The 27006-nt window shown below is 47.8% G+C and overlaps 1 protein-coding gene across 2 annotated transcripts in view; it reads left to right on the top strand.

Moving 5' to 3' along the window:
- The first annotated feature begins 6147 nt into the window (after window positions 1-6147).
- The window catches only part of Trh (PAS domain-containing protein trachealess), a 450481-nt gene continuing 429622 nt past the window's right edge, over window positions 6148-27006 (top strand). The window contains exon 1 of one of the 2 annotated variants that reach the window (XM_077681612.1): window positions 6148-6897. The gene's annotated coding sequence lies outside the window, so the exon portion shown is untranslated. The remainder of the gene's footprint in view (window positions 6898-27006) is intronic. The other variant, XM_077681614.1, reaches the window with a different exon arrangement.

The following is a 27006-nucleotide window of genomic DNA, read 5'->3' as shown; positions in this document are numbered from 1 at the left end:
GTGATTGAAGTTAGAAGGCTCATATGGCTGCGGACATATAATTACGTATATGCCCGCGCGACGAGATCACGTATACAAAATTTGGGGATATAACCGTTGAGATTGAATGTATTTAACTACCATTTTCCAACTCTATTAACGACTGGAACGCGCTAAAAATTCTTATGTTCTCAGATTCGAATTAAATAACAGCCTTTGAAACAGCATTTTGAGTTGATGAAATAACCCACATATTCATCTTGTATTCCCCGTGCGTTCTGTACTTTCTTCTGTTCTTGGTGTTTATTTTGGGTTATGCTTTACTGCTTTCGTTGCACCCCTGAATTTTGTATTTAGACTTCTCTTGTAAGGTGTTATCATATTATTTTTGTTGTGGGTATAATTTGTTCTTCTTATTTTTTCGACTGTAAACACCCTGCAACGATACCCAATAGGCGATGTAGGTTCTTTAACTAACTAACTAACTAACTAACTAACTAACTAATTTACTAACTAACTAACTAACTAACTAACTAACTCAATAAATAAATAAATAAATAAATAAATAAATAAATAAATAAATAAATAAATAAATAAAATAAAGGATCACTTTACCACAGGTGAGTGCATTTAACAAATAAAGTCAAACAGTTCTTTTTCCTGCAAATGCATACAACCAGGAAGGATTGCGGAGAACACTCGTCAGTTGTTGCATGTCCACGGCCCAAATTATAATTTTGTTTGAACGTCTGGTATACTAGAACGCTTCAGTGATCTATCCCTTCCGAAATTTGCGCAGTAAACGCAGTCTTCGTGCTGTTTTCGCTATTATTACGTGTACATTCTCAAATTGCGCACCTACTGTATACGCATGTCGTTCTTTTCTAAATCATTTTTACTTTCTGGTTGGTTTTACAAGGCACGAGCCGGACCGTGCAGTAAAATCTAATCATGTGTTATGAGGCGTTGGCGAGTTTCGACTGTATTTGTAGTAAGAATCAGTCAAACTGCTGTTCTTGGGCCCCTTTGGCTGGCATCGGCGTGATTTCATGCACTCTTTCCTTTCTCCACCGTTTTCTACAGTCGACCGTGTCAAAAATCCCCGGATCGTGTCAAAGTTTACAAGTAACAACTTTTTAAAATCAGATCAAACAAATGCGTATACCTTAATCGGTCGAAAACATTATTCATTGCAATTATAGAAGGAACGCTATGATTGCACTGGAGAGTTTGGATTCTGGTTTTATTTTTTTTTCTGGGATATTTTTTTTTTCTTTTTTGCCGTGCACTGGGGACTTTTTACCAAGACTGTACATGTCCCTGTCGCCCTCATCACCTGCCGCCATGAAGTCTGTTCTCTTCTATTTTCTGTGGTTAGAAGAAATCACTCATTTAAGAAAAGTACCAGATGAGCCATATAAATATATTAACAGCGGAACCCTTGTACAAGCCGTAAGTTCGATTGATTGATTGTAAGGTTTAACGCGCCGACGCAACGCAGGCGATGAGGCGCGCCGTAGTGGAGGGCTCCGGATTAATTTTGACCACCTGGGGATCTTTAACGTGCGCCGAGATCTCAAACTCACGGGCATTTTTGCTTCTCGCCTCCATCAGAAAAGCGGCCGCCGCGGCCGGGAATCGAACCCGCGACCTCGTGCTCAGCAGCGCAACGCCTTAGCCACTGAGCCACCGCGGCGGGTGAGCCGTAAGTTCGGTATTGCAGGAAAAAATACCACGAAAATGCGGAGAGCTCGTGAGCGCGTGCCTCGCGGCGACCACCGGACGTTCCCGGCATGTGCAGTAGCCTTATCAAAAAAAAAAAAAGAAATGAATGAATGAATGACATTCATTAAGTTGGGGGAGGCCACATGGCCGTAGTTGGGGAAGGGGAAGAAGGGAGGAGGGGGGGAGGTGATCACTCAATCGTTAGACATGACTCGTTGGAGATTAGGTAAAAGAACTCCAGCGCTGCCGTCAACCGCTAGCGCGCGTGTACAATGATTCATGAGGTACACGACGATATTGATGCATTTTGCATTTAACGGTGACTACTACTGGCACAGTGCAAAGCAATGATGGAACGTTCAATAAACAATTTCAAACATGACAAATGCGTGGTGAGGGGTCCTTCAGTGCTCACGTGTAAAGACATCCTGCAGCTTTGCTATGGTTCAAGCCTGGCGCGACTTGGTGCAAGCTTCGGCAGTTGATCTAGTGGAAGACTAAGGCTGAGGATGACTTTGCGTTCACGACTCGCCGCGAAGAAGACGACGACCACTTCGATGCATATGACGACCATCACTAGCCCCGCAACTATCAAAGTAAACAATTATACCGAAACTTAACCATGTGTCCCGCGATGCTCATCTACAACAGCTTCGCCATTCAAGTGTTTCGTGCGACTGCAAGCTTCCCTGATATTTTTTTTTTTAATTTTTAAGCGTTAGTGTTTCCTTGCACTTTCGGCCTTCCCCAGTGTGACTATTAAAAATTATCTTAAACTGTCATATAACTATCCTAAAATTATGATATGCTGTAACAGGCATAAGGGGTTTTCATTATCGCTTCTCCTCAGGTGACGTGAAGCAATGACGACGATATTGGAGCGCGTGAAGAATGGCTGCCATTTCACAAGACGAATAGGAAGTACACTGTGTAGCCACTAAAACGAACACTGAACACTGGCGAAAAGTCGGTCTAGATCAACAGATCAGCACGACGAGAAAGCGAATATACCCCTCTTGGCACTCGAATTTTTAAAGAGAATCTGGAAAACAAGGAAAACGTGTACGCAGCAATTGCTGCTTTAGGCCGTCCCTCGTAACGTGGGCAGGAAGCGCTAAAACTACGCGCTTCCAAATGATTACATATACAAGATAATGCTTCTAAATATTTTTAAATCCCGTGGGAGTTTTCATACTGGTGCTTTGAGCATCACCAAATCATGAGAAATTTAGAAACACTTCATGCAAGCCGGGCCCAAATGTTATGCGCGACACCGAATTCTACATGGAGGTGTTGATTTCAGTGCGGTATTATGTTTCTCGGCCCCATCGCTGAATAGCACCTGTGCAGAAAAAATGCACATGACCGTTCTTATTCCCTTTTGGCGTGAATTTGGTGCAATAGAAACATTCTGAGGACGTTAGTTTTTTAAGTGCGAATGCACTTTATAAGCGACCCTGAATTCCGTTGACCGCCGTCCGTCCACATAGCAACAGCTGCGGGTGCGCGCGCTCCTCGTCTTCCTTGGCAACGGGGGGAGATGGGCGCGCGCTGCCTGGCCGCTGACATGGCACATACCCACGTGGGGGATTGGCCAGGAATCTCCTCATCTTCCTTGGCAACGGGGGGAGATGGGCGCGCGCTGCCTGGCCGCTGACATGGACACATACCCACTTGGGGGATTGGCCAGGAATCGGGCGTGAGAAGGGCTAATGCACCCGCTTAAAGGAGTACTGACACGAAATTTCAAAGCTGAGATCCGCTCTAGCAATCAAGTACAACGACAACACAAATAGGTGTCTGTGCATGGCACATACCCACGTGGGGGATTGGCCAGGAATCGGGCGTGAGAAGGGCTAATGCACCCGCTTAAAGGAGTACTGACACGAAATTTCAAAGCTGAGATCCGCTCTAGCAATCACGTACAACGACAACAGAAATAGGTGTCTGTGAATAAATGCATCTTTCTTTCTTCGTAGTTGTGTGTGTGTGTGTGTGTGTGTGTGTGTGTGTGTGATCTCTCTTTCGCGAACATTACCGAACCGCGCAAATTCAACTCCTGCATTCGCACTTTCACATTCTTCCCCTCGGGGAAATGCGGGGAAATTTTTTCTAAAGTCCGTTCATCCAAAGCTGATTTACTCTAACTAGCACACATTGAACTAACGTGCAAAGTGAACAGGCAAACGGTTGTCCCCTAGAAGACTGGCAGCGCGCGCGTCAGCTGACTTTACAATGTGTTCATTGCATGCTGTGGAAAAACATTATTGAAACAACTATAAAATCGAGTAACTGTATTTTTTCTGATCACTTCTCTGTCTTCACATTTGAGGAGGAGCGTTTAGTTGAGCTAGGCGCCCCTGTAGCTTTGCAGTGGTCAGGGTCCGCTATATTAGGTAAGGTGGGCAAGCCAGCACCGAGCTTGGTATACCATGGCTTCGACCGTCTAGAAAGGTGGTAAAGTTATTTGTGAGATCGCCTGCACGCTCGATTGGGCTTATTCGGCAAGGTAAACAGAGACTATAAACAGAGTTTCGCAGGGTGAATGTACCCGTTTCTTATGTGGTTCGAAAAAATGCATGTTTCTTTAAGGGCGGCGCCCCTTAGGGGCTCTGGCTGTCGGCGTCTCCTGTCGTCATCGTCGTAACCATCGTCTGATGTATTCCCGGTACTAAAACACCGGGACACTCGCTGACGCCTCGCGATAGAACGTAACGCGTTCTAAAAGAACACAACGGAACACTCGTTCTCCGACGCCTCGCGCTAGAACGCTTTGTGATTCAAGCGAAACTGTATACCTCTACCCCCCAATGGTTTCATCTCCCTGGGCAAAGACGCCAAGGCGCCAAGAAGGCACTTATACACTGCATGTTGCGCCTTTTCCTAGGTTCCGCTTTACTGGAGGTGGCCCGGGATTTTTTTTTTTTTTTTTTTTTTGCACGGGGAGAGGTATAGTCGATGAAACTGCAGGATGTGCTTGCAAGGCAGAAGAACTGAGCCCGAGGTATTTTGTGCGCGGCTCACGGAGGCATTAGCCTAGCCATGTTGGTTGCCTTGGAGAGATTCGTGGCCGAGGGTCCAGATAACTCGCGTCGTTTGGATCCGGTCAGTTGGCATGCATGCCTGTCAGGATTCGATGATGCAAGGTTAATATTCTTCCGCTAATAATGGTATTGCAAGCGGCGTGAGAGACCGAAAGAATAGGAATAGCACGTTGCGTGGGTGTCATTCTGTGTAAAGTTAAGGCGATGGCAGCTTTAGCTTCAGTCGGGCTTGGGTGTTTTCATGGTGGCTGGGGCGTGTTCTTCCAGCTTGTGGTTGACGACTGGGATGGCCAGTGTACACTTGGCTGCATCAGCATCGGCGCCAGACTTGTCTGCCTTCCTCCCTTGGGGAGTTGGTTGTAGCGAGTGTTCTAACTTTGGTTCGGTTGCGTGTTGCGGGGAATTGAGAGGTTATATCGGTGGCGTGAAGGCCCAGGGGTAGCGCAGAATCGGTCCGCTGAGTGGTGTTTGTCGATTGGAATGTAAAAAGTGCTCAGGCCGCATTTTTTCCCAAACCGCGGTCGCTTCTGCTCACTTCGGGAGATCAGATAACACGCCTTGCGAACCGTTTATTTGGCGTATTTTTGGCGCCCCTTACCGACTCCCAGCATCTCTGGCCCTGCATGATATTACCGTTCCGTAGGTACGTACGCTACTCGAACGCGTCACTCAGGCCGTGCCGAAGCGGGGCTCAAGTGCCAGATAATTCTTTCATTAGATGTATTCCAGACTTTACAGGATTCCGCTAAAACTTGCCTCTCTTCTACCCAGCTGTTTGCGAGTTGACGTCCCAGCATGCGGTCTCAGTCTACTGCGCATGCGCGTGCACTAAAAGTTAGAGTGCTCTGAGCACCTGAGTCACCGTGACATCGCGAACTAACGGACATTCCACGCTGGCCTGTTGCGTCAGCTGCGCGCATCGTTTCTTACAGTAGCTCTTACCGCCCAGCGCCAGCAGTCCAGTTTCGTGCATCAATCTTCCAGGCTGACACATCTCTGCCCTCGAGCCCATCTCTCTTCCTGGCTTCGCGGCGCGTGCGTCTCGTTTCGACAGCCGCTTAAACATCGCGTGTTTTATGCAACCGAGAAACGAGGGAGGAGGAGCTGACTCTTAACTTCACCAAGAGCTTCTTTTTTTACCCTTCTTTGCATGGTGGCACCGCGTTAACCACGCGAACGAGGGCAGCGTACGAAAAGCGAGGGGGGGGGGGGGGCAGTGAAGAGGGGGAAAAAACGGGAGGAGCGTCCATCAGGGCGGGGCGTGGTCTAGCGCTCTACGCGCCGCCCGGAAGAAAGGGAGGGAAGCCTTCCGGATGCTCCTGGCGTAGCGTAGGTCGCCTCCCCTACATCGAGCGGGCGCCGCGTCACCGTCAGCGAGCTCGCTAGAGGAGGCTCGTCCCCGCGTCGGCGGGGGAAACGGCGCCGCTACCGCAACCGCAGGACGACCGAGACGAGAGGATTTTTTTTTTTTTCGTTTTTTACCCCCTGAGCGACCGCTGCGCAGCGCGCGGCGCGAAGCTCCTGCCTACCGTCGCTCCAACGTCGAGCCCGCCGGTCCAGCCAGAGATCGGCGCTGCGCGCGTTACCGGATTCCGCAGCTCTCCGCGCTCCCCGGATAGCGCTGCTGCTGCTGCTGCCTCCGCCGGTGCGCCGCTGCCCACAGTGCGCGCACCTCGGGCCTTCTCCCTCTCCACCTTCCCGGAGAGCGCTCCGCAGTACGCTCCCTCCTCCGCCGCTCTTCGGCGTGCGGCGCAACGCCGGTAGTCGAGGCCTACGACCCAAGCCAGTGGAGTGAGCGCCCACCCCTTGCAACACGAGGAACCCGGGATACACTTCGTGGCGTTCCGCAAACCCCGCACTGTCACCTCTGCTTTTCTTTCCACGGAGGGGAATTTCGTACGAGAGCGCCGGCAGTTCGCGAGTGTCTGTGTGGTCGTCGGTCCATGTGCGTGTTCAGTGAGGATGGTGTGAAACCCGACGCCGAAGAAAGCCGCGAGGATGTGAGGTCAGGCCGGTGGTCATCGATCTGGGAACGTGGATTCGCGGTGTCGTCATGCGAGTGACAGCCCCCCGTGGTGAGCCGGTGGCGGCTGCCGTGGTGGCTTGGTGTGCACCGACGAGGAAGAGGACCCGGCGGCGGTTGCAACAGGTGCGCCTTCTCCAGTCATGGGTGCACTCCGCCGGGCGCGCGCTCCGGGGTGTTTTCTTGCGTTGCCGGTTGTGCACATCTGTGCGTCCTGTTCGTTCTCAGGTGCGCCTTGGCACCTGCCGTACACGTGACCCTGACACGTGCTTCCCTTTCCCGGTCCGCTGCAGTGCAGCTTAAACGAACCTTTCTTAAAGGGACCTGTTGTAACAAGAGAGGCGAGATGGAAGTGAAGTCTGTGGTCAAGGCTTTATGACGACGTTTTATGCATAATGACATTGAAGGAGAACGGTCCTCTCGCCGAAACGTCGGCGCAATGCCGACGCCCTTGATGAGGACTTGTCCTTTCGTAAAAACTGGATCGATTGGCTGGGGCCGAATGCCTTGTTATCCATCTTTTTCCCCTTAAGGGACCGGGAGTTCGCCCAAATTCGAAATGACCTTGAGCCTATCTACTATAAAAAGGGCGTCTCTAACACTTCCTTAAAGAGGAGATTCCCGCATAAGAAGTCCTTCTAAGGAGTGAACTGTGAGGCCTCGTCGATACACACAGATTAAATGGTCCCCGTTCGGAACTGAGAGAGATACCCTGTAGACTCTGCTGAAGATTGCAAAGTTTGCGCCGGGAATACGCAGATCAATGACAGTCCGAAAGTCTTCCTTTCTCAGCGTCAATTGAAACATACCTGGAGTTCGCATTGTGGCGTTTACGTTCCGTGCGTCATATAATTGCTCCGATATCTAGACTATCATAGTCGCGTGGGAGCTCTTGCGATGAGAAACGTTTGCGCACAGAAGAGGTCGCCACTGTATAAGACCCCGTCCTAAAGTGAACGCGAGTTTTAAGGGTGTTGTGCTTTTTGTTGCCTACATTATTAATGTGGACCAAGATACCAGTGCACCCTGCGTATATTGAAGTAATCATTCACTCTTACGCACTTAATCCCCTGGAACAGTGATTCAGCCAGCCAGTCTCGAGCTAATTACTTATTATGCACAGTGTAAGCACGCAGTGTATAAGTGCATTTTTGGCGCCTTGGAGTTTTTGCCAACGGAGATGAAACCGTTGGTTTGTAGTGGTATACGGCTTTGCTGTAAAAGTCTCTTGTTTTTTAAGCACGAAGCCCTCTAGCGCGAGGCGTAAACGAGTGTTCCGGTGTTTTTTTAGCAAGCGTTACGTTCTAGCGCGAGGCGTAAACGAGTTTCCGGGTGTTTTAGTGCCGTGACTACATGAGATGAAGATTACGACGACGACGACGACAGAAGACGAACAGCCCCATCAATACAGGGCTTCGCCTCTAAAAAACGGTCGTCGGTGAGACCTGAGGTGGTAGCCCAGCATGGGCGCACAGCTTGCTATGCCAGTTGTACGAGAGTGAGTGGGGGGATGACATAATAACATAAACAAACAGTAAAAAAGCTACTGATGATAAGGATGATAACGCAAATATACGCCCGAGAGCTGAACAACCGCCTGTGACACTGCATTTACTTTAATTTACTTCCGAAAATATCTTTAAGCCGAAACCTCGAAAGTGGTAATTTTGAATAAGCCGAATAATGTGACGATATAGCTATCCCCGTGATTTCAGCTTGGCGCGATAATAAAACAAACAAAAAAAATCGGCTCCAAATCTTTCTGCCCTTCTTTTTCGGATAGCTTTAGCTATTTGGAAGGCTCAGTTGTGTTCACTGCGCTTCATTACACTGCAGATTGTACAATGACGGTGGTGAAGTTAGAAAAGAATCCGCACGCCTTAACAGAGACGACTGTGTCTATATATGGCAACCATTCAGACGGGAACTAAGTCTTAGATGTTGAATTTGCCTGTTTATTTTAACCTTTCATCGAGGGAAAGTACCTCTCTTTGTATAGCTAGTGACCAGTGGCGTAAATCCAGAAAAATCACAAGGGGGGACACACATCTTGCCAAGGCGGCCATTTTGTTTTGTGCTTTATTTTCATTTATATACAAATTACTATCGTGATTTGAATTAAAATAAGAAAAACGAGCATGCTTTTGTACCTTACGTAATTGCACTGTGCTATTGCAGACGTTAAAAAAAGATCAATAAGAAATACTCTGTACAGTATGAGTACTGATCACCTATGACATGCTTCCTAGCTTTCGACACTTCTAGAGGGTCCAAAAACGAGAGCGCGGTTTTTGCACGCACTGACAAAGTTTTTCAACAACCCTGGTAACGTTATGAGGTCTATATTGTCTTGACGAACGTGTGCCAAAGCCATGCAGTTGAGGTGTTTCTCCCCCATCGTACTACGCAGCCATGTTTTCAGTCTTCTCAAGGCAATGAACGATCTCTCTGCTTCACAGGAAGAGACCGGCATCACTAAGATAATCCTGAGAACACTCTCCACTTCCTTGAAATACTGGCGGGTGGACGTGTGCATGTTCCGGAGTACTGCTGCCACGTCGTCGACGGACTTGAGGTTGCAGTGTTCTTCGCGCAACAAGCGCACGCGAGACACGACTTTACCGATATCGATGCTCTTGTATCGTCGGATCACGTCCAAGTTTGCTTCTGATGACCGGTTCAGAAGGAGAAGTTCCGGTGCCCTGTACGTCACGATTCCCTCAGAATCTGGATTAAACCTCTTCTCAATGCCCGCTACAGCTGCATCAATTATTGAAAAAAAACGGGATGGTTATTTCAGCTCGTGCAGTACTTATTAGTGACAAAAACAACAGTTGTTTTAGCTTTCAAAGGTAAATGAAAGATGAATCTCAAGGGGGGGGACACTTGCAAGGGGTGTCCCCCCCAGCCCGAACACAAGGGGGGTCAGGACCCCCCTGACCCCCCCATGATTTACGCCACTGCTAGTGACTTGCAGTTACTTCGACTACCATATGGCAGAAGCTTAAGACACGTGATATGCCGCTGTCGCCAACGTGTCGTTTGGGCCAGCTGCTTTGCGAGAGGCTACAAAAAACGGACGAACTAGGTCTTTGGTCGCGTCCTCACTGCATAGCGGCCGATTTAAGCTCTCTTCGTGCACCTGCGAGGTAGAGGCTTTGATCAGACTCTGTAAATAACGTCATGCTTGCGTGACTCAGTTTGCATGGCAGGGGCCAGGGTATTCAGAAATTGAGAATTCTCCCAACACGTGGCGGGTTCCCATGCATCAGCAACTGACTCCCGTTTCAATATACTCGATTCATCATCCTTACTTTTCGTAACCATTCAATAAACTGTGTAGCGGCTGGGTATCTCTGATATTACGTTAAAGATATCGGGGAAAGAACGACGTATTCGGCCTTCACCGCGCGGCTGTTGATAATTATGAAAAAGAAGAAGTCATTGCAAATGGACTTAAATATAGAGTACAACGAATGACACATTAGCTCCGTATTACGCGAAAGTTTGGGGTACACACCGAACGGCGGATTTGCGAGCCAAAATATTGATCAACACCATGCTGCACGGTGCTGTCTCACTCTAAATTCCACTGGGTTTGATCTGTTTTTTTCCTCTCCAACTGCAAGTTAACATGCATACACCACCGCCATGTATATCGAATTTCAGAAATCACGCGCCGAAGCCAAACTGGCTATAGCGATAGACATGCCCTCTCCTCTGAAAAATCGCGCCAGTTAAAAAAAAAAAAATGCGCCGCACGCATACAAATGCCGTGGGAGTGGTTTAGAGTTAAAGAGGGTGGAATTACGCTGGCACACACATAGACACTTTATTGTTCTAGAATGCACGGCGAAACAAGTTTTTGAGCGCACACAGGAACAACTTTTTTATGAATGGTTTAAAAGAAATTCCACAGCACTGGGATGACCACCTGCAAAAAACACGCTCACACACAGACAAAAGACCTGGCAAACTTAAAATAGGTTTCTTTTTTTATTTTAAAGTCGATAATTCTGCTCACTGAATCTAACTCTAAGATTACCCGACCATGTTAAATAAAAACCAACGGCCAGTCCTTATATTAATACATTACGAGAGAGACAGACCGGTGAGTTTTCTGTATCTTGTCGTGCGTATGCATGTGTGTATGCGCGCAAATATACCCATCACCTGTTACAACGCTCGGTGTATTTGACCGAAGCGGAACATGCAGCGTGCAGCCTGGGATGACGTATCACGTCATTACGCGCCGTTATATTTCATAGATCCCAACTGCAAATTTAAAATGCCACCAGGATTCCCCAAGCGGGTACAAGCAATTCTACATCGCATGCGGTTGAATATCGCATACACGCGCAACTTCCTCTTCAAGATAAAACAGGTTACGTCGCCACTCTGCCCACACTGTGATGTGCGAGAAACCCTGCAGCACCTGCTCTGTGAATGTGCTCGATTCAGTGCTCAAAGAGTATCCCTCGCAGTGACTTTGGGACTGCCGCTTTCCGTGGACATGCAGCTAAAGGACGTTTTAGGACCATGGGCTTGTCCTAAACGTGCTTTAAGGGCTACCAAAGCTCTGATAGTGTACCTGCAACACACAGGTCTAGACCAGTCGCTGTAAATAACTCGCCGTATCTGTACGCATCAACTTCTTGAACATCATCGCCATCATCTTCATCCCGTCATCAACTGGCGTAGCAAGTTAGGCATTTTAGCCCAGCTAACATTGCCAGACTTCATTAAAGATCACTCTCTCTCTCTCTCTCTCTCTCTCTAAGCCCTTCATTTTTATTGCAACATTCAATTCGGCCGCCGTTTCGAATGAATATATCCGCATTGAAAACGACGGCGTTACTAGCCGGCGGTGTAACAGGTGAGTGTTACATCATATAATGGGAGGACAGACACCTCGAGAGCAGCTAGGAAAGCGGCAGCACGTGCGATTAGGCGCGCTTCGAATGCGGCGTCGGTAAGAACGCAAATCACGCTCCTTCGAACATGCTCGACGGCCGTGTATTGCAGCAAGCACAGGGGTCGGGGCCGAACACTTACACGCACAACAAACAGCTACCGTGTTTTCAACGGCCGCAATACCTGCCGGAGGCGCACGAAAACATTGCGATATTACATCTCCAGTTTTATCGAAACAAACTGGCCGACGTGCCGCTGTGGAGAATGCCGCGTCAGTTCAGGTCACTTCAGTGTTCGTTAATTTTTTTTTTTTTGTAGCATTGCCTAAAGTCATTACATTTTGTTTATTTCTACGTCAACGGGAGAAAATCGAACTATATTTTGATGGAGAAGGCACGGTAGTGGCGTCGACACCGAACAGAATCAAAGTTCATTCCAAAACGAATGAAGTGAATGTGATAGATGAAAATAAATAAAACCAACCCGCTTAACTTTAAGACGTCTTGTACTCTATCCTGGTTTAAAACCAGCGACTGAGTATAATTTAACGTGCGGTGTCTGACTGCCCCGCGCAGTCGCAGAAACGTCGCAAGTTTTTTTTTTAATTAGAAAATGCTTTCGTAGAAACGACCCAGTTTAACCATTAGTACAAAAATAAAAAAAATAAAAGAGGAATTCAAAACAGTGCCGAGATTTTTACAGCTGGAAAGTTTTCCAAAAACGCTTATCCACTCCGAACATTTCTAAAGACAGGTCTCACCGCTCAAGTACGTTACGCCTTGCCGTGTTATTAAGCGCGCGTTTTGCTACAGGCCGGTGAACTGTCACACGAAGCCCAGAGTCAATAAATTAACCGAAGTATACCCGTAAATGAAGCAGAGCGGGCACTTAGCAGGCAATCTCAAGGACATGTCGAGTGGATCTCTCGCCGTTCGGCATTCCCAGCTTCAATTAAATAATAAAAAAAAATATCTCACTGTGAATGCGATATGCCGTTCGCGGCTCGTGGATCGCACGTTAGTCTCGCTGCGCAAAGCGGCAAGCACAAAATACTGGAGGAAAATATATCGTAGAAGAGATGAACGTGGGAAAATATACTCCACCTCCTTTCACCTTCGGCCTCCTCCCCACCCCGGTAGCCACTTCTGAGTGTTCGGTTAGGGACGACGGAGTATCCATCACAGTGTAACTTGTAATTCTAACTGTCAACTTTATCGAGGCGAGCCGGCCGGCAATGCAGAACCCTTTTACGATGTAACTAAACTTGCCTGGCTGTTTGCTATTTGTTAGATTGTGGCGAGGCAGGGAGGATTCCTGGCGTATTTTATGCCTCGATTGCACGAGAGATCTCTTCGGAGTGGCTACACCAGTACGCCAAATATGCAAATGGAAGGGTTGGCGTAGCGTGAAAGGGGGAAGTGAGGGCTTCTATTCGTTTTTTTTTTTTTTCAGTGCCTAGTGCTGCCAAGCGCTAACTGCTCACTTCAATTGGTTCATTAATATTTAAAATATTTACAGAAAGTTTTCTTACTAATTTTCGCAAGCTGCCACGCCCATTAGCTAAAACGGCGTTCTCAAACTCAAGTCTCCCTCCCTCTCTCCCTCTCTCTGTCTCTGTCTCTGAAATATTTCAGTTAAATCACCGACAGAGTAAAATTTCACAGCATATTCGTATTTATTGGCGTGTCCTCTGATTCAGAATTCCTTCGCGGTGTCTACCCCTCTTGCCTTGTTTGACGGGGCGATTTTCGTGTTCCACTTGAATGGGGCTTCATTAAGTTATATGATTTGCCTGATTTAAGCAAAAGGGGAACTGTCACTTCTTTTAAAATAAAGAGGCATGCCGGTGTTGTAGCCGATCCTGTTGCAAAAAGGAGATGCAAGAAAATGAACATAAAGTACTAATCTTCGAAGTTCGATACAGAGAGAGAGAGAAAGAGAGAGAACATTTATATGAGCACACAGTGTTGCTTGTAGCCGTTCCTCTATGGGTGAGTCCAGGCATCCTGCTGTCCGCGCACAGGTGACGAGGAGATAATTAGAGCACTGCACGGGCCTGATTTTTAAGGCCCGGGCCCGGCCCTAGCCCGCTTTATGAAGTCCGAGCCCGACCCGCGCCCGGGCCGGGCCCGGGTGTTTATAAGTGAGCCTGACTCGACCCGGGCCCGTCGTCTCAAGCCCAGGCCCGGGCCGGGCCCGGTCATTGATTTTTAAGCCTACGGGCTCGCGTGTGTGTGAGGAGGCCCGGACTTAGACTGAAAAAAATTTGTTCATTATATTCGGTTGAGTGTCTTCGTAGCGCGCAATCAGACGGAGCATCCAGTCTGAACAAGCACGTCATCAACAGAAAATGCAAAAAATTACGGTTAAGAAGTGCACGTACATATAGCCTATACCTGCGCCCCACGCGTGTTTGAAAGGACATTTGCGGCAAATGGCCTTCGGAATTTCAAATGTCATTCGGACTAGAAGTACCGCTGATCTACACGGCAAATCTCGAAGGCTGTTGAAAGTTTCCGCGTTCATCCACCGTGTATTGGTGTCGTCATTGCTGCTCAGTTTCGTTCCCGCAAAATCACGAAAAATTTACTTTAGAATTAAAATTGACCAATTAGGGATCAAATTGATTATGTTCTGCGCACATAAATAAAACATGCAAAACTTTGGCAGCTTTCTTTCTTTCTTTTTTTGCAATGCCGGTGTTGGGAGCACCAAGCTACTCCGTAATCGTAGACCAAGTGATAGTAAACAAAAACAAAAGAAAAGTGATTAAAAGCGAGGTTTTTAAATACCAAGTTTTAGTCGTAAACAATTATTTTTTGTAAATACAGCATGCGCAAACTCCGTGTGAGAGTACACGCGTTCGTGTTTCAAATGCCCTTGAGATTCCCAAAGGTTGGTTGTGGTGCTCCTTTGACCCAAGCGGCATTTCAACCAAACACCTTTGAAAAAGCGTCGTGTATAGCAGCTCAAAGGTGGTGGAATTGGAGTCAAACGACGTTCTATTAAAAGGCCTTCGAAACGCTGGTGTAGCACAAGCGATACACCGTCTGCAGTTCACGCCCCTTTCCCAACGGCGTAATAATAGTTCGTATTCTTACACGAAAGACATGCACTATCATTTCTGATGACCAGATACTTCGCAACTTCACGTTGTTGTCTCGGCCACAAGTTTTTATTGCTGAATTTTTTCCCTCCGCATTTGAATCCACGAGCATGTACGCGCATTGAAATATTGTGCCTGCAGAGGTTGCTCGGTGGTGGTGTTTCTCTCTCATGTGAATTTCATGCCCGGCCACGGCAGCCGCGTTTTGATGGCTGCGACATCTAAAACGCACGTGTACGTAAACATCGGTGCAGAGCTCTAGGACAGGATGTCTGAGTGCCCTTCCCCGCTAGGGAATTCCTTCTAATCGTGTCTGTGGTACGTTATACCCCAAAATATAAAATCTTGAGAGAGAGAGAGAGAGAGAGAGAGAGAGAGAGAGAGAGAGAGAGAGAGAGAGAGAGAGAGAGAGAGAGAGAGAGAGAGAGAGAGAGAGAGAGAGAGGGAGAGAGAGAGAGAGAGAGAGAGAGAGAGAGAGAGAGAGAGAGAGAGAGAGAGAGAGAGAGAGAGAGAGAGAGAGAGAGAAGAAACTTTAATGAGCAAAAATAAATTTTGGGGTGGCTTCCTAGTCCGGAAATACATGGACAGTCCTGGCTCTGTAAAATCTTGATGCAACACATGAAATTCCATTAAGATTACAGTATAGTGAGTATCAGACCTAGCAAAACACGTTTTTAAAACAATGCGTACACGTAACATCACGAAGCGCGTAAAAATAAACTCAGAACATTCCTTTTAATGCTCCTTTCCTTCAAGTCAGAACTATGAACGGCTGGGTCCATGTTTTCAAGCCCGAGCCCGGCCTGGGCCCATGGCATTGAGCCCGGGCCCGGGCCAATAATCGACTTCGGGTGGCCCGGCCCGGCCCAGCTGGCCAGCAGGGATGGGGTTAAGGGTATGTGTGTAGGGGCAAGCCCGTACCACGTGATATGTGGTGGTCAGAGCAGAGCAAAAATGGCTAGGGGACGTGGTAAATATTTGGAGAGATACTCAAGATTGGTGTCTTGTAGTCCGTGTTGGTTTAAAGGCCACACCATGAGTGCTTCGTTCTCATTGCTGTATGTGGGGTGAATAGTGCCGTCGAGGCTGTCGGTAATGGTAGAGGCTGTAGGTGTATCGTTAAGGGACAGGTCATAGCGCAGGAGGTTTGAGCCTCAGGAACTGCACCCGTCGCAGTGGTGGGGCCGTTAGTGGTGTTATCGTTAATGGGAATCGTGAGGGGAGAGCTCTGCGCGTTGATGGCAGATGACCACGAGGAGCAGGGGGCGGCGTTTAGAAATCCTTTTGTGTGCGTGCGTGTGTGTGTGTTTGGTAATGCGATGATTGCACACTCCCGTTCGTAGCGGTGCTTCTTCGAATGCATGCTCCATGCTTTCGCTGCGGGCTATCGAAATGCGCAGTTTTGCCAACTAGCGCAGCGTTTACACGTTTTGCAGGAAAACAGTTACGAAGCTATTCGAAGTAGACTGGTACTTTACCTGCAATTATACGGAAAATTTGAGGGAAAGAGTGAATTGAGGCTTCGCAGGATATAAGCCGCCAAAGGTCCATAGAAGAGGCCTCGTCCTATAGTAGACAATATTAAGAAGAAGAAGATAATGGCAAACAAAACTCTTCACGGATTGCGTGTTTCCATAGCAAGAAAGCTTCTGTTCCATATTATTATTGAGAAAAATGCCTCTATATAAACAATTGACCGCTATATTACAATTTCTGTGCCGGAAGGCAGCGCCTTGTACACACGTAACTTGGTCGTGGGATGGAATTTTCTGCATAACCATCAGCATCGGTGGTTATCAGCACTATATCTTCGCGATCCTTGCCGTGCCGCGGGCCAAGCTGTGTTATCTGTTTTCGAAGAAGAAGCGCGTGTTTCCTCTTATTTTTGTATGTCGTGCAGGCTATCTCAGTTGGTGGGGAGAGTGAGTCGCCCTGTCGTCACTGGACTAGAATGTTCCTCATTGTTCTGGACCTAATTCGACGGTTCCAGAAAGAATTAATGGAAAAGATAAAAGCCCGCAAGGCAAACGCTGCGCCATTCCATTTCAACAAGGGGATCAAGCGGTCAACAAGGCGCCTGTGCGGGTCGCCTTGTTGACCGCTGCTTCGCCACGTGTTTACTTTTGTTTTGTTGCGGAGCACAAGTTCGCTCCAATAAACCTTGTTTATCGGAAGAAACTTGTATCGTTCTTGGCAACGAGGCAATATAATTGTCTATAATCAATCATCTCTAGGTTTACAGCACGACAGAGCCACTATAAAAAGATCCCCTCGCCTTTTTAACGTAATCCAGAAGGATGAGAGGACCAGCGATTTTGAGGGCTTGTTTAAATGCGTTTTTTTTTTTCGCTTCCGTGCTCTACGAACACATCGGTACAACAAGAAGGAGTACGAAGGATTAAAAGTTTTACCGTCCGAGTGCCTGATCGGCGATATGGTCTTCAATCTTCCTCACACTATATCCAGGAAGCTATAAGCTCGTACGGTTGCAGCGTGCAACAAGCTATACAGCCACATTTCTATCACGATAACGACCCCGGCGCCGGTGGAAACGGTTCACGTTGCGAGTACAAATTGTATAGAGACAGATATGGCAAGGTCAGGGCGGATGGAGGCCGTGGGAGTCGCGTTCTAATAAGATTTAGAGGCTGACATTTTTTTTTTCTTCTCAGGGGCCGTAGGAAACTGCAGGTTGCGCTGCTTTTTTATATCACGACCAGAGATGGTATTTTACGGTATTTTTTACATTAAAGACTTGGACACACAGTGGAGGAAAAGAACCAGAAGGCTCAGGACAAAGTATATGGAACCTGAAAGCGCAGGGGAACGACCAAGACAATACAAAAATGAAGTGAAAGAATCAGAGACAACGACCTGGAAAAAGAGGATGGACGCAAACAAGTCATTAGATTATACAGAAATGGGAAGCGGGAGATCACGAGGGAAAAGTTCTTTGATAATATCAAGGAGAATGCATTGCTTTTTGAAGCCCGAGCGGGTTGCTTGCGGACAAAAACACTTAACCTCGAGCCGGTACAGAAAGAATTGTGCGGAGGTTGCGGCAGGGAGCGAGAAACCATGCGACATATTGTAACGGTGTGCAAAAGTATCCGTCCAGTCCTCAGTGATGGAGCCATCCAGCTTCCGGAAGCGCTTGGATTTGAGGTTAACGGAAAAGTTAATTGGACAGCAGTAGAGCCTAGTAAAAGAATGGTAGAATGTTGGTGGGAAAAGAGCAGAGAACAATCTGGGAAGACATGCGAACATAGAAGTCAGACTAGCACAAAAATTCCATAAAGGTTTTTTTTTTTGGCAAGGGTTTTTGTTTTTTGGATTGTACAGTGGCGTTACGGCTGAGGTCGCTGCGCAGCACCACCCCGTTGCAAAGGAAAAGCCGCTTATCACCATCATCATTATCATCATCATCATCATCACCACGAAATAAATGCCTGTAGTAGCGCCCAACTTGTCCTGAAGTATTTTTGTGCGCGTACGTGAGGGGGGGGGGGGGGGGTCATGTGCGGAAAGATCATTCAGCTTCCACTCGACGAATAAAATCTCCCTCCCTCCCTCCTCCTCCCCCCTCTCTCCCTCCCTCCTCCCCCTCCAACCCTTCTCTCTCTCTCTCTCTCTCTCTCTCTCTCTCTCTCTCTCTCTCTCTCACACACACACACACAGAATAAAAAATGGGCGCAGCTTGCACTATTGGCACAAGGCCACAGAAACAGCGGAGCTGGGGTTCGACGTGGCTTCTTCCGGTTTTGCTTAGTTTAGCTAGGTCTTGCAAGCTTTGCTAAGTTTTGTTAGCGTTTGTGATGTTCTTTGTAGACTACGCTAAGTGTTGAGGGGTGACGCCCAGTTGAGCCGCATTTTAGAAGGCCGTTCCTGTCGGTCTTCCACACTGCAAAGGATCCCAGGGAAGAAGACTGTGTGTGTGTGTGAGTGAGAGAGAGAGAGAGAGCGCAAACGTGTTTATTGCGAAAAGCAATGGAAAGGAGTCCTCCGTCGAAGACCCCTTGAGCTTTCCCAGCCTCAACAGCCCTCAACACCAGCACCAACCCAGCACCACATAAGCACCTAACAAAAGAGGAAGAACGGTAGCTCCGTGCACTCCAGACGAATACCTTTCCCCGTCCCACTAAATGCCATATATTACACCCCACCATGTGCCGCTTCTGCGAAACCCTCGGGACGCTATTTCATATTGTAGGGGGCTGCGCGCACGCCCCACTACATTCGCAAAATCCCTTCCTTTCTTCTTACGAGCTTTTGGAGGGAGCTCTGACCAGCTCCGACTTCAATGATCCCAGAGGGGAAGAAGGTGGGTCGACCCCCGCCCCGCTCTTTCTCCAGCCTTGTACCACTAGTGAAAGCTGTGCCATTTTTTTTTTACTAGCCCAAGAACGACCAGCTTATCACCTTTAAAGTGGGGTAGTAAGGGGTGCGCATACGCATATGCTCCTTGTGCTCACACGCGAGTCGGCGCGAAAGCCGGCTTCATTGTTATAATACCCATCTGCGGTGGTGCAGCCTTTACAGGCGGCGTAGTTTTTTTCTTGGTATTCTTTTTTGCTAACGCCACCGGACCAAGCTCAAGGTAAACAGCTCCGCTGTTAAAAAAATGACCAGTATTTTCTTACTTCGCTGCGGATTACCAAATACAATGTTATTTCTGGACATTTTGTTGCCAATGTTCGTGGAGCATCTCGAGGGAACATCTTTCTTTAACGTTTATATCTATATCGCCTCTCTTCGACATTGTTTTTAACGAACGTTTTATTTGCTGCCACAAAAAACCATTCCACGACTGTTGTTGATTGAGAGAATGCTTCTACCGGCAGTTGTGTACTTATGTTTCAGCTCAAGTACTCCCAATGCGTTATTTTAGCCGAACAATCTTGACATGTATGACGCGTGTCACCAGTTTTAGGAGTTGTGAAAGGTCTTTCTTGTATATATTTCGGTTTACCTGTTCTTTAAGCTATTCTGGCCGGGCAGTTGAACCGAGTGACAGGCTCGCCGGAAGACAGGCAGAGAAACGCAACCAAATTTTCACATTTATGCAGCCCAAGAAAGTTTGTCGTCGCTGAACAAAATAACGCGCGAATTACAGCTTACTGGGATGGAACTTCCAGGATACGCAGGATCTGCAGCGCGGGGAAGCATAGCGCGCCGTCACACCTCAGGAGCAAGCGTAATGTCATAATACAGTCCAGGAGGCGCAAGGGCTCACCATAACTCGTGGAACCTGTTTCAGATGGGATAAAAAAACGGCTAAAATTAGGGACGTTCCTAGGTAAATACAAAGAACCACCAGTACCTCCAACCCCAGAAAAGACAAATCCGGCCACCTTCGTAATTGAGACGCGAAGACTGAGGAAACAGCGGCGTTGGCGGTCTTCATTAGCTGTAACTTTGGCTTTTATTAGGTCTGCCCGCCTGATAGGTAGATCCGACACTGATGCCCCTGAACGCACGCTGTCTTTCTAACGCCTGCTCGTCAGAGCTTAAGTCATTACTAGGTGCAGCCAATTCCCCACCCGAACATCTGCACCGCGACACGCACCCCTTACACCTGTTCGTCGACTCCTTGCCTCCTAGCCAACTCTCCCGTACACTTTTTGGCCTAGCATTTGTCCCTCTCTCCATTTTGCTGCGCCGTGTTTTGAGCGACTCAAGCGGCAGATGAAACTCAAGCTTAAACAGCTCCATGGTTAAAAACAAATCCCTCTTCTCAAGACAAAGATGGTTAAAATTTGAAGCTTTCTTCACGGAAGTTGAGTTAAATCAAAGTCGACAATCCACCGTCCCGAAGTCTAACATCTAAACTGCCACAGACCGAAGCAGAAGTCCACTTCAACTCAGCTAAAATCCAAAGCCAACGCAAGCGCTACGAGCCCAAAGAAAAATGCTGCAATGATAGCGATGATAACGCACATGCGATAGCGAATGCGATGATAGCGCAATCCGATAGACGCCTGTTTAACGCGAGGAACCCAGGTTAGATTACTCCGACCACTGGAGGCGTTTTCTTCAGGAGCGAACTCACCACACCTGCGCGTCGGCTCCTTGCTTCCTCGCCATTTTCCCTCACACTTCCTGGCCCAGCAGTTTCCTCCTCTCCATCTTGCTGCACCGAGTTTTGAGCGTCGCCAGGCACACATGGAACTCAAGCTGAAACAGAGCCGTTGTTAGAGCGTCGTTTCAGGGCCTCGTTTTACGGCGGTAACCAATATTTCGTGGGAGAACACTTTATAGAATTTTTGACACCATTATTTATCTCGACATTATAATATCGCCATTTGGTTATCTTATCGTTTGCCTAATTATTTGTCTAATTTCTTAACGCCTTCCAAGACCCCGTTTGGATTTCTGGCTAGGGAAACACTCCTAGTTGATGTCTCGTTAATTTTTGCTGCTATATATGTACTACTACTGCTACTACCACAATCGGGTGCATCATTCCACCGTGATAGCTGCTCCATTGAACTCATTCTTTGTTCTGTGCCAACTTTCATCTACGAGCTTCCCACACCCGCGAAGTGAATCTCGAAGATCAGGGTGTATGCACTGCGGTGTGAAATTTAAAGGAGTACTGCCGCGATGATATCAAAGCTGGGATAACTGTGTAAAAAGCTTACACTGTATGCGGAGATATGTCCCAGGGAGTTTCAACAGCAACCGCTCTCTATAACATATTCTAAATCAATTTTAATCTTTGCATGCAGAAAAAAGCTTAGAACGTATGGGCACTAGCATGGCGCGTTGAGTGCGGCCCCGTGCGCCCATAGAGTTTCATAGTAATATATGCTAGAGGGAAATATGGCGCCACTGTCTAGGGGAGCCGGACTTCAGCAAGCATTCCGTCGTGTACCGGGGCTGCACGTTCCACTTGGCATGCTGCAAAAAAGCAACAATATTACTGCAAAAGATCGTTCAAATTTTTTTTGTTATTGTAAAATTGAAGCGCCACAAATATTTTTGTCAGTGATTATTTAGAAGCTTCATGCAAGGTGAACAAGAAAACATTACACCGCCTTCCCGTGGGGAACCCTGGTGAGGATGCGAAGCATCATGGGGGTTCCGTGTGGTTCCATTGTGTTGCCGTTATGTTGAGTGATCTGGTGTTTAGTAGCGCCAGAGGGAATTCCGCGTCCGGGCCCACACCGGTGGCAAAGGCACGCAAGTACTGTTGTGTGACGGTGAGTAGGCGGGGGTTCTCGAGGCGCCGAACCTCGTCCATCATGTTCTTGTCAATGTTGTCGTCTGTGGTAGAGTCGGTAGTCTCCGTCAGCGTTGGTGAAGCAAAGCTTGTTGACGTTGGTGCACCGGCTGAGAGCAACGTACATGCCCTCTCCACTTCGCAGCTTTGTCTTCTTCTCCTTCTTCTTCTTCAGCGGTTCCCCTACGGGAAGATGACCACGTTGGTTGAACGCGAAGCTATCTCGTGATGGATTCTTCGGCTGGCAATCCCTACGGGCATCCTGCCGCAATCATCATCAGAGGCGCTGTGGACGGGGCGAGAGCAACGTCACGCCCTCTCCACTTCGCAGCTTTGTCTTCTTTTCCTTCTTCTTCTTCAGCTGTTCCCCTACGGGAAGATGACGACGGTGGTTGAACGCGAAGCTATCTCGTGATGGATTATTTGGCTGGCCAATCCCTAGGGGCATCCTGCCGCAATCATTATCAGAGGCGCTGCGGACGGGGCACGGACGCGAAACATCCCCCCGAGCAAGAGGTGCTTCGCATCTAAAAAATGTTCCCCTTTTTGTTGGTTTTGGCTTCGAGACAAAAGAGAAGCCATGTGGTTCACCAGGCCAAGAAGGTGGGGAACGTCGCTAGCTGGAATATAGCTAAACCTGGGTACAACGAAGTTGAAAAAAGCTAGCAATTTTTTCGTTACATCCATGTTTTCGTTACATGCAGGTTTTGAGTTAAGGTTAGGGCGGATGAAGTAGAAACGAAACCAGAATGCTTGACATCAGTGAAGGTGAATTCACCCTTTTAAGACTTTTTTCACAGTGAGAAACTGCCTGATTTGCGCCTATGGCCGGTATTCAATGGCGTGGAATGCATGCAGGCAACCATGCCAGTGCGCCGCCATATCTGTGGCCAAGCGTCTGTTGCTAGGCGACGTTGTGCGCACGTCCCCCAGATCAGGCACCCCTCTTCTCCTCCATGCAACCGTGTGAGTGCGCCGTCACTCGTTACGTCGGGCTCCGCGGGATGGCGGTACTTGTCCATGTCCGTGGCGCATCGGCCATGTCTGTGGCCGTTTCCAGTGTTGCCAAGCGAAGAAATTCACCGCTAAACTTTTCAACGAATACCATCTATATGCTTTCGCACAAGCTTAGTCACAACAGGCACTGCAAAGGTCACTTAATGCTGTATTCACAAATGTACCCTGAGTATCACATTTGAATTTTGACACGTTTGAGTTCCAAATATGTTTCAAGAACCAAACTTATGCTGAAAGGGCGCCTTTTGGGGAACTTCGCGCTCTTTTTCCCACTCAACATTGTTGAGAGGGTGCCAGCTGGGACACTATATACCAGGACTCATCCCCGGTGAACCGACCCTACAGATAGCATTGAAGACGCACAACTACACGCCGACAGGCAGGTCTAGCACGCGTGAAAACGTAACTCTCGAACGACACCGTACTTCCACGTGGAAACGCACAGTAGTTTGCGATACGGGAGCAAAAAAATTGACTGACTGGGTAACCTTTATCGAAGTAAAGATGGGGGAAAGGGGAGGGGGAGAAAAAGATGAGAAAGAGGGGAAGAGAAAGATAAGAGGCGACGGAAGTCGTCCAAAAAAGAAATGGAAGTGCACTTACTCTTGCCACGCTACTCTTGCGTTGTGGCACTCTTCCTCTTACCATTTGTCACGCTAGACAACCTCAAGTTGGTGCTACGTTAGCCATAAGATGACGCTAGCCGCTGCTTTCATCATCATGATCATGACGAATTCTGTTTTTTGACGATTCTAGACGTTTTCATAGCTGCTGGTTCCTTAAAGTAGTGCAGGTATTTGGCAAATTAGTGCATTTTATCTGGCCAATTTTTCAGTATAAGTGCAAAAAACAATGGCCGATTAGCTTAGCGAGTTCGTTCCGTCAAGGTTAACCACCACAACGCTTTCGTTACATAGAAGCCGCAAACACATGGGCTTCTATGGCGGTGGCAATGGGAAATTGAAAGACTTCGTTAAATCCAGGAATTCTTTACATAGAGGTTCCTTACATCCAGGTTTACTTGTAGCGGTGCCTACGACGATCCGCAATTGCAGCGCCACATTTCCCTCTAGTATATGTTAGCATGAAACTATGTCTGGGGCCCTATTCTCGACTGCACAAATTGCCGGCAATTCGCCCATGTTTTTTTGCGTAAGCACGACGTAAGCAATCAGTGACGTGCTGCACCTATAGCTATGACGACAAGCAGTGTAATTTGACGAGTCACTCATAAAGATCGCTACCAAGGTATCAAATATTGTGCAAGAAAGATATAAAAACACTTGGCATGTACTATAAAATTTAAGACGGTAGCTAAGGCTGACAACAAAAACACATTTCTGGAGCTCAAATTTGGCGTCAACACCACAAGGCGATCGAGTAACGTTGATCCAAAAGCGAGCGAAAGGCGGATGTCGAGCTAAAGAACGTCACACAATTTTTTTACCGTATCTATTTATTTCTTTCAATCGCTGTTAGTAACATAGCTGGGCTCTCTGCTTCAATGCACGCTTTGTTGCGTTATCACCTTCCCTGCCGCCACCGCCGAAACGCCATGTCGCCATCGTCTGCTGCAATGTTACAAGTTTATGGCGTGATCACAAAAAAAGACGGCCGCGACCATCGCTTCTATGACACATAAGAGCAGCGAAGCGCTACGCCTGATAACCGCGGAGCGCCCCGATATCGACGATTCACTCATTCGTCAAGCTCGACTTCAATCAGCGCTGTAATGAACCAAATAGTCACTTTTCTTTGTTATTTTTCTCTTGAGTTCGATCATGTGACCGAACAGCTTACTAGGACGAGTGTGGACAAATGCCATGCATTGGGTCTTCTTTGTCATGGAGAGGCTTGTTCCGCCCTCTTATGTTGCAGTTACGCCAAACAGATAATTTTTATTTTATTGCCAAACATAAAAGCAAAATACTGCACGTTATTTGTATGCTCCATGATCGCTGACTTGGAAGCAGTTGAAACTATAATTTGTTTCGGTAGGAAACATGCTTTAAACAGCGCGCATGCGAAACTGCGCCTGTTGCAAATTGCCGCACATTTCGCGGCGCCGTAAGCCGGGGCAATTTTTTGTCCTATTTTGCTTGTATTTTGCGACAAAAACAGCCGCCATTTTCAAGCTGTTACGTAGCATTACGTCACTTTTACGCAGGCGGAAGTTGCCAATGCAAGACGTAATCGTTCCCGCCAACTATTTAAAACACGTCACGCCTTCCCTGCCAATCACAGAGAGGGTGTGTATTACAAGCATTATTGTTGTTGCATAGCAAAGACAGGCCTACGTTGTCATGTCTAGCGCTTTTAGTCTGGTTTTTCATTGCCGGACAAGAATTATGCGCTTTCAGTAATGAAAAATAAGGTAAACTTTAGAACTGGTGCCCGTCACGTCATAAAACGTCAAAATGACGAAAGCACACACAACCGCTTTGTCGAGCGGAAGCACGTGACCAAAATTCAAAGCCCATAAAAAATAACTTCCGGAAAATTGCCTGAATTGCCGGCAATTTGTGCAGTCGTGAATAGGGCCCCTGCGCTTCGCCCCAAAGTTGCCAGGTCAGGGCTGCCGTGATGCAGCCAAAACGCTGGCTGCTGTTGGCGCACGCTGCTCAGCATTGTGTATCACGTCAGAGTTTTGGGACTGACGTCATGGTGCCCCGGGCGGGTGCGACGATCTGGAAGCCACGCGCGTCCACACCGGCCGTAGTGCGACGAGAACGGGGTCGTCACGAGCTACGTCCTGTCTGGCGGTATCGTCGCTGCTCGGGTCGTTGAAACCGAAACAGAAACGAATAAACGAGGCTGTAAATGATTATTTAAGCTGCGGTTGACCATTTCATTTCAGGTGTCATCCTATGATTACTGGGCTCCAATGCAGTGGAAACAAAAAGTTAACACAAAAATTTCGTGTCAGTGCTCCTTGCAAGTCACTCCACTAAGGTGAATGCGAGTGGCATCTCTCCAGCCGCGATAGCGCTGCTTAGACGATGCGCTTCGAAAAATCCCGCCTGCAGCGTTGCACACCGACAATCCTTAGTGTTGCCTATGGCAACGCCTGAATTTCTTGAACGTGGAATACTTTCTCCCTGTGACCTTGAATAACAGGCTTCGCACTTGGTTGAGAGAGAGAGAGAGAGAGAGAGAGAGAGAGAGAGAGAGAGAGAGAGAGAGAGAGAGAGAGAGAGAGAGAGAGAGAGAGAGATCACTTTATGCAGTTTTATGCTGGTTTAGGGCACCGGTGTGGCCGTTTGTTTGAGGGCGGCAGCGACGTTGTCAGCGCGGGTAACCGATGTATCTGGACCTCTGGGTTCCAGCTGCCCAGCGCTCCCCCCTTCCACCTCACTGCTATTCGTTTACTATGGAGAAAAAAAAAGATAACGACGTTGCTCAGCAACGTCGTTTCTTGGCTGCCGGCTACGCAGGCCGACGGCTTGAAACGCCGGGAACGACCGCGGCTTCATACCCCATTATATTACATAACAACGCCGAAGGTTGAGTAAGGATGGATATAGGGCAATTGGTTGCCGGACAGATTTAGATGACACTGTAATGTTAAATGTACAGGTGATTTGCCCTGAAAGAAAGAAGACTGATCCATCCCAACGTATGGCCCAGCCGCGTTCGGCAATCAATAAAAATAAAATTAATGAAGCCCACGCTAACGCGTAAGACTTGAAGGTAGCGAAGCTGTACTGAACCGTTAGGCCATCACGATGGTTTAAGTCCATGATTGCAGCCGATTTGCTTCTTCTTCGCGGCCGCAACGACCTTCACTTCACCATTGTTGTCATAAATGGTAGCTTCCTGCATTTTTTCGGAAGTCATGATCATTGGACGTTATCTTGGAGGGGCGTACGCTATGACGGGTCTTTCTCGTTCTGAGAAACTGTTTCCACGATTACGGCGAACGCTGGAGCCTTTCTCGTTCCGAGCGAGAGTTGCCACGATTACTGCGAACACTGAA

This window comes from Haemaphysalis longicornis, unplaced genomic scaffold (assembly GCF_048455015.1).
Source record: "Haemaphysalis longicornis isolate Haplotype H1 unplaced genomic scaffold, Haemaphysalis longicornis Haplotype H1 scaffold_8, whole genome shotgun sequence".
Classification (NCBI taxonomy): domain Eukaryota; kingdom Metazoa; phylum Arthropoda; class Arachnida; order Ixodida; family Ixodidae; genus Haemaphysalis; species Haemaphysalis longicornis.
The sequence above is the reverse complement of the archived record's forward strand: the minus strand, read 5'-3'. Positions and strand labels throughout refer to the sequence as shown.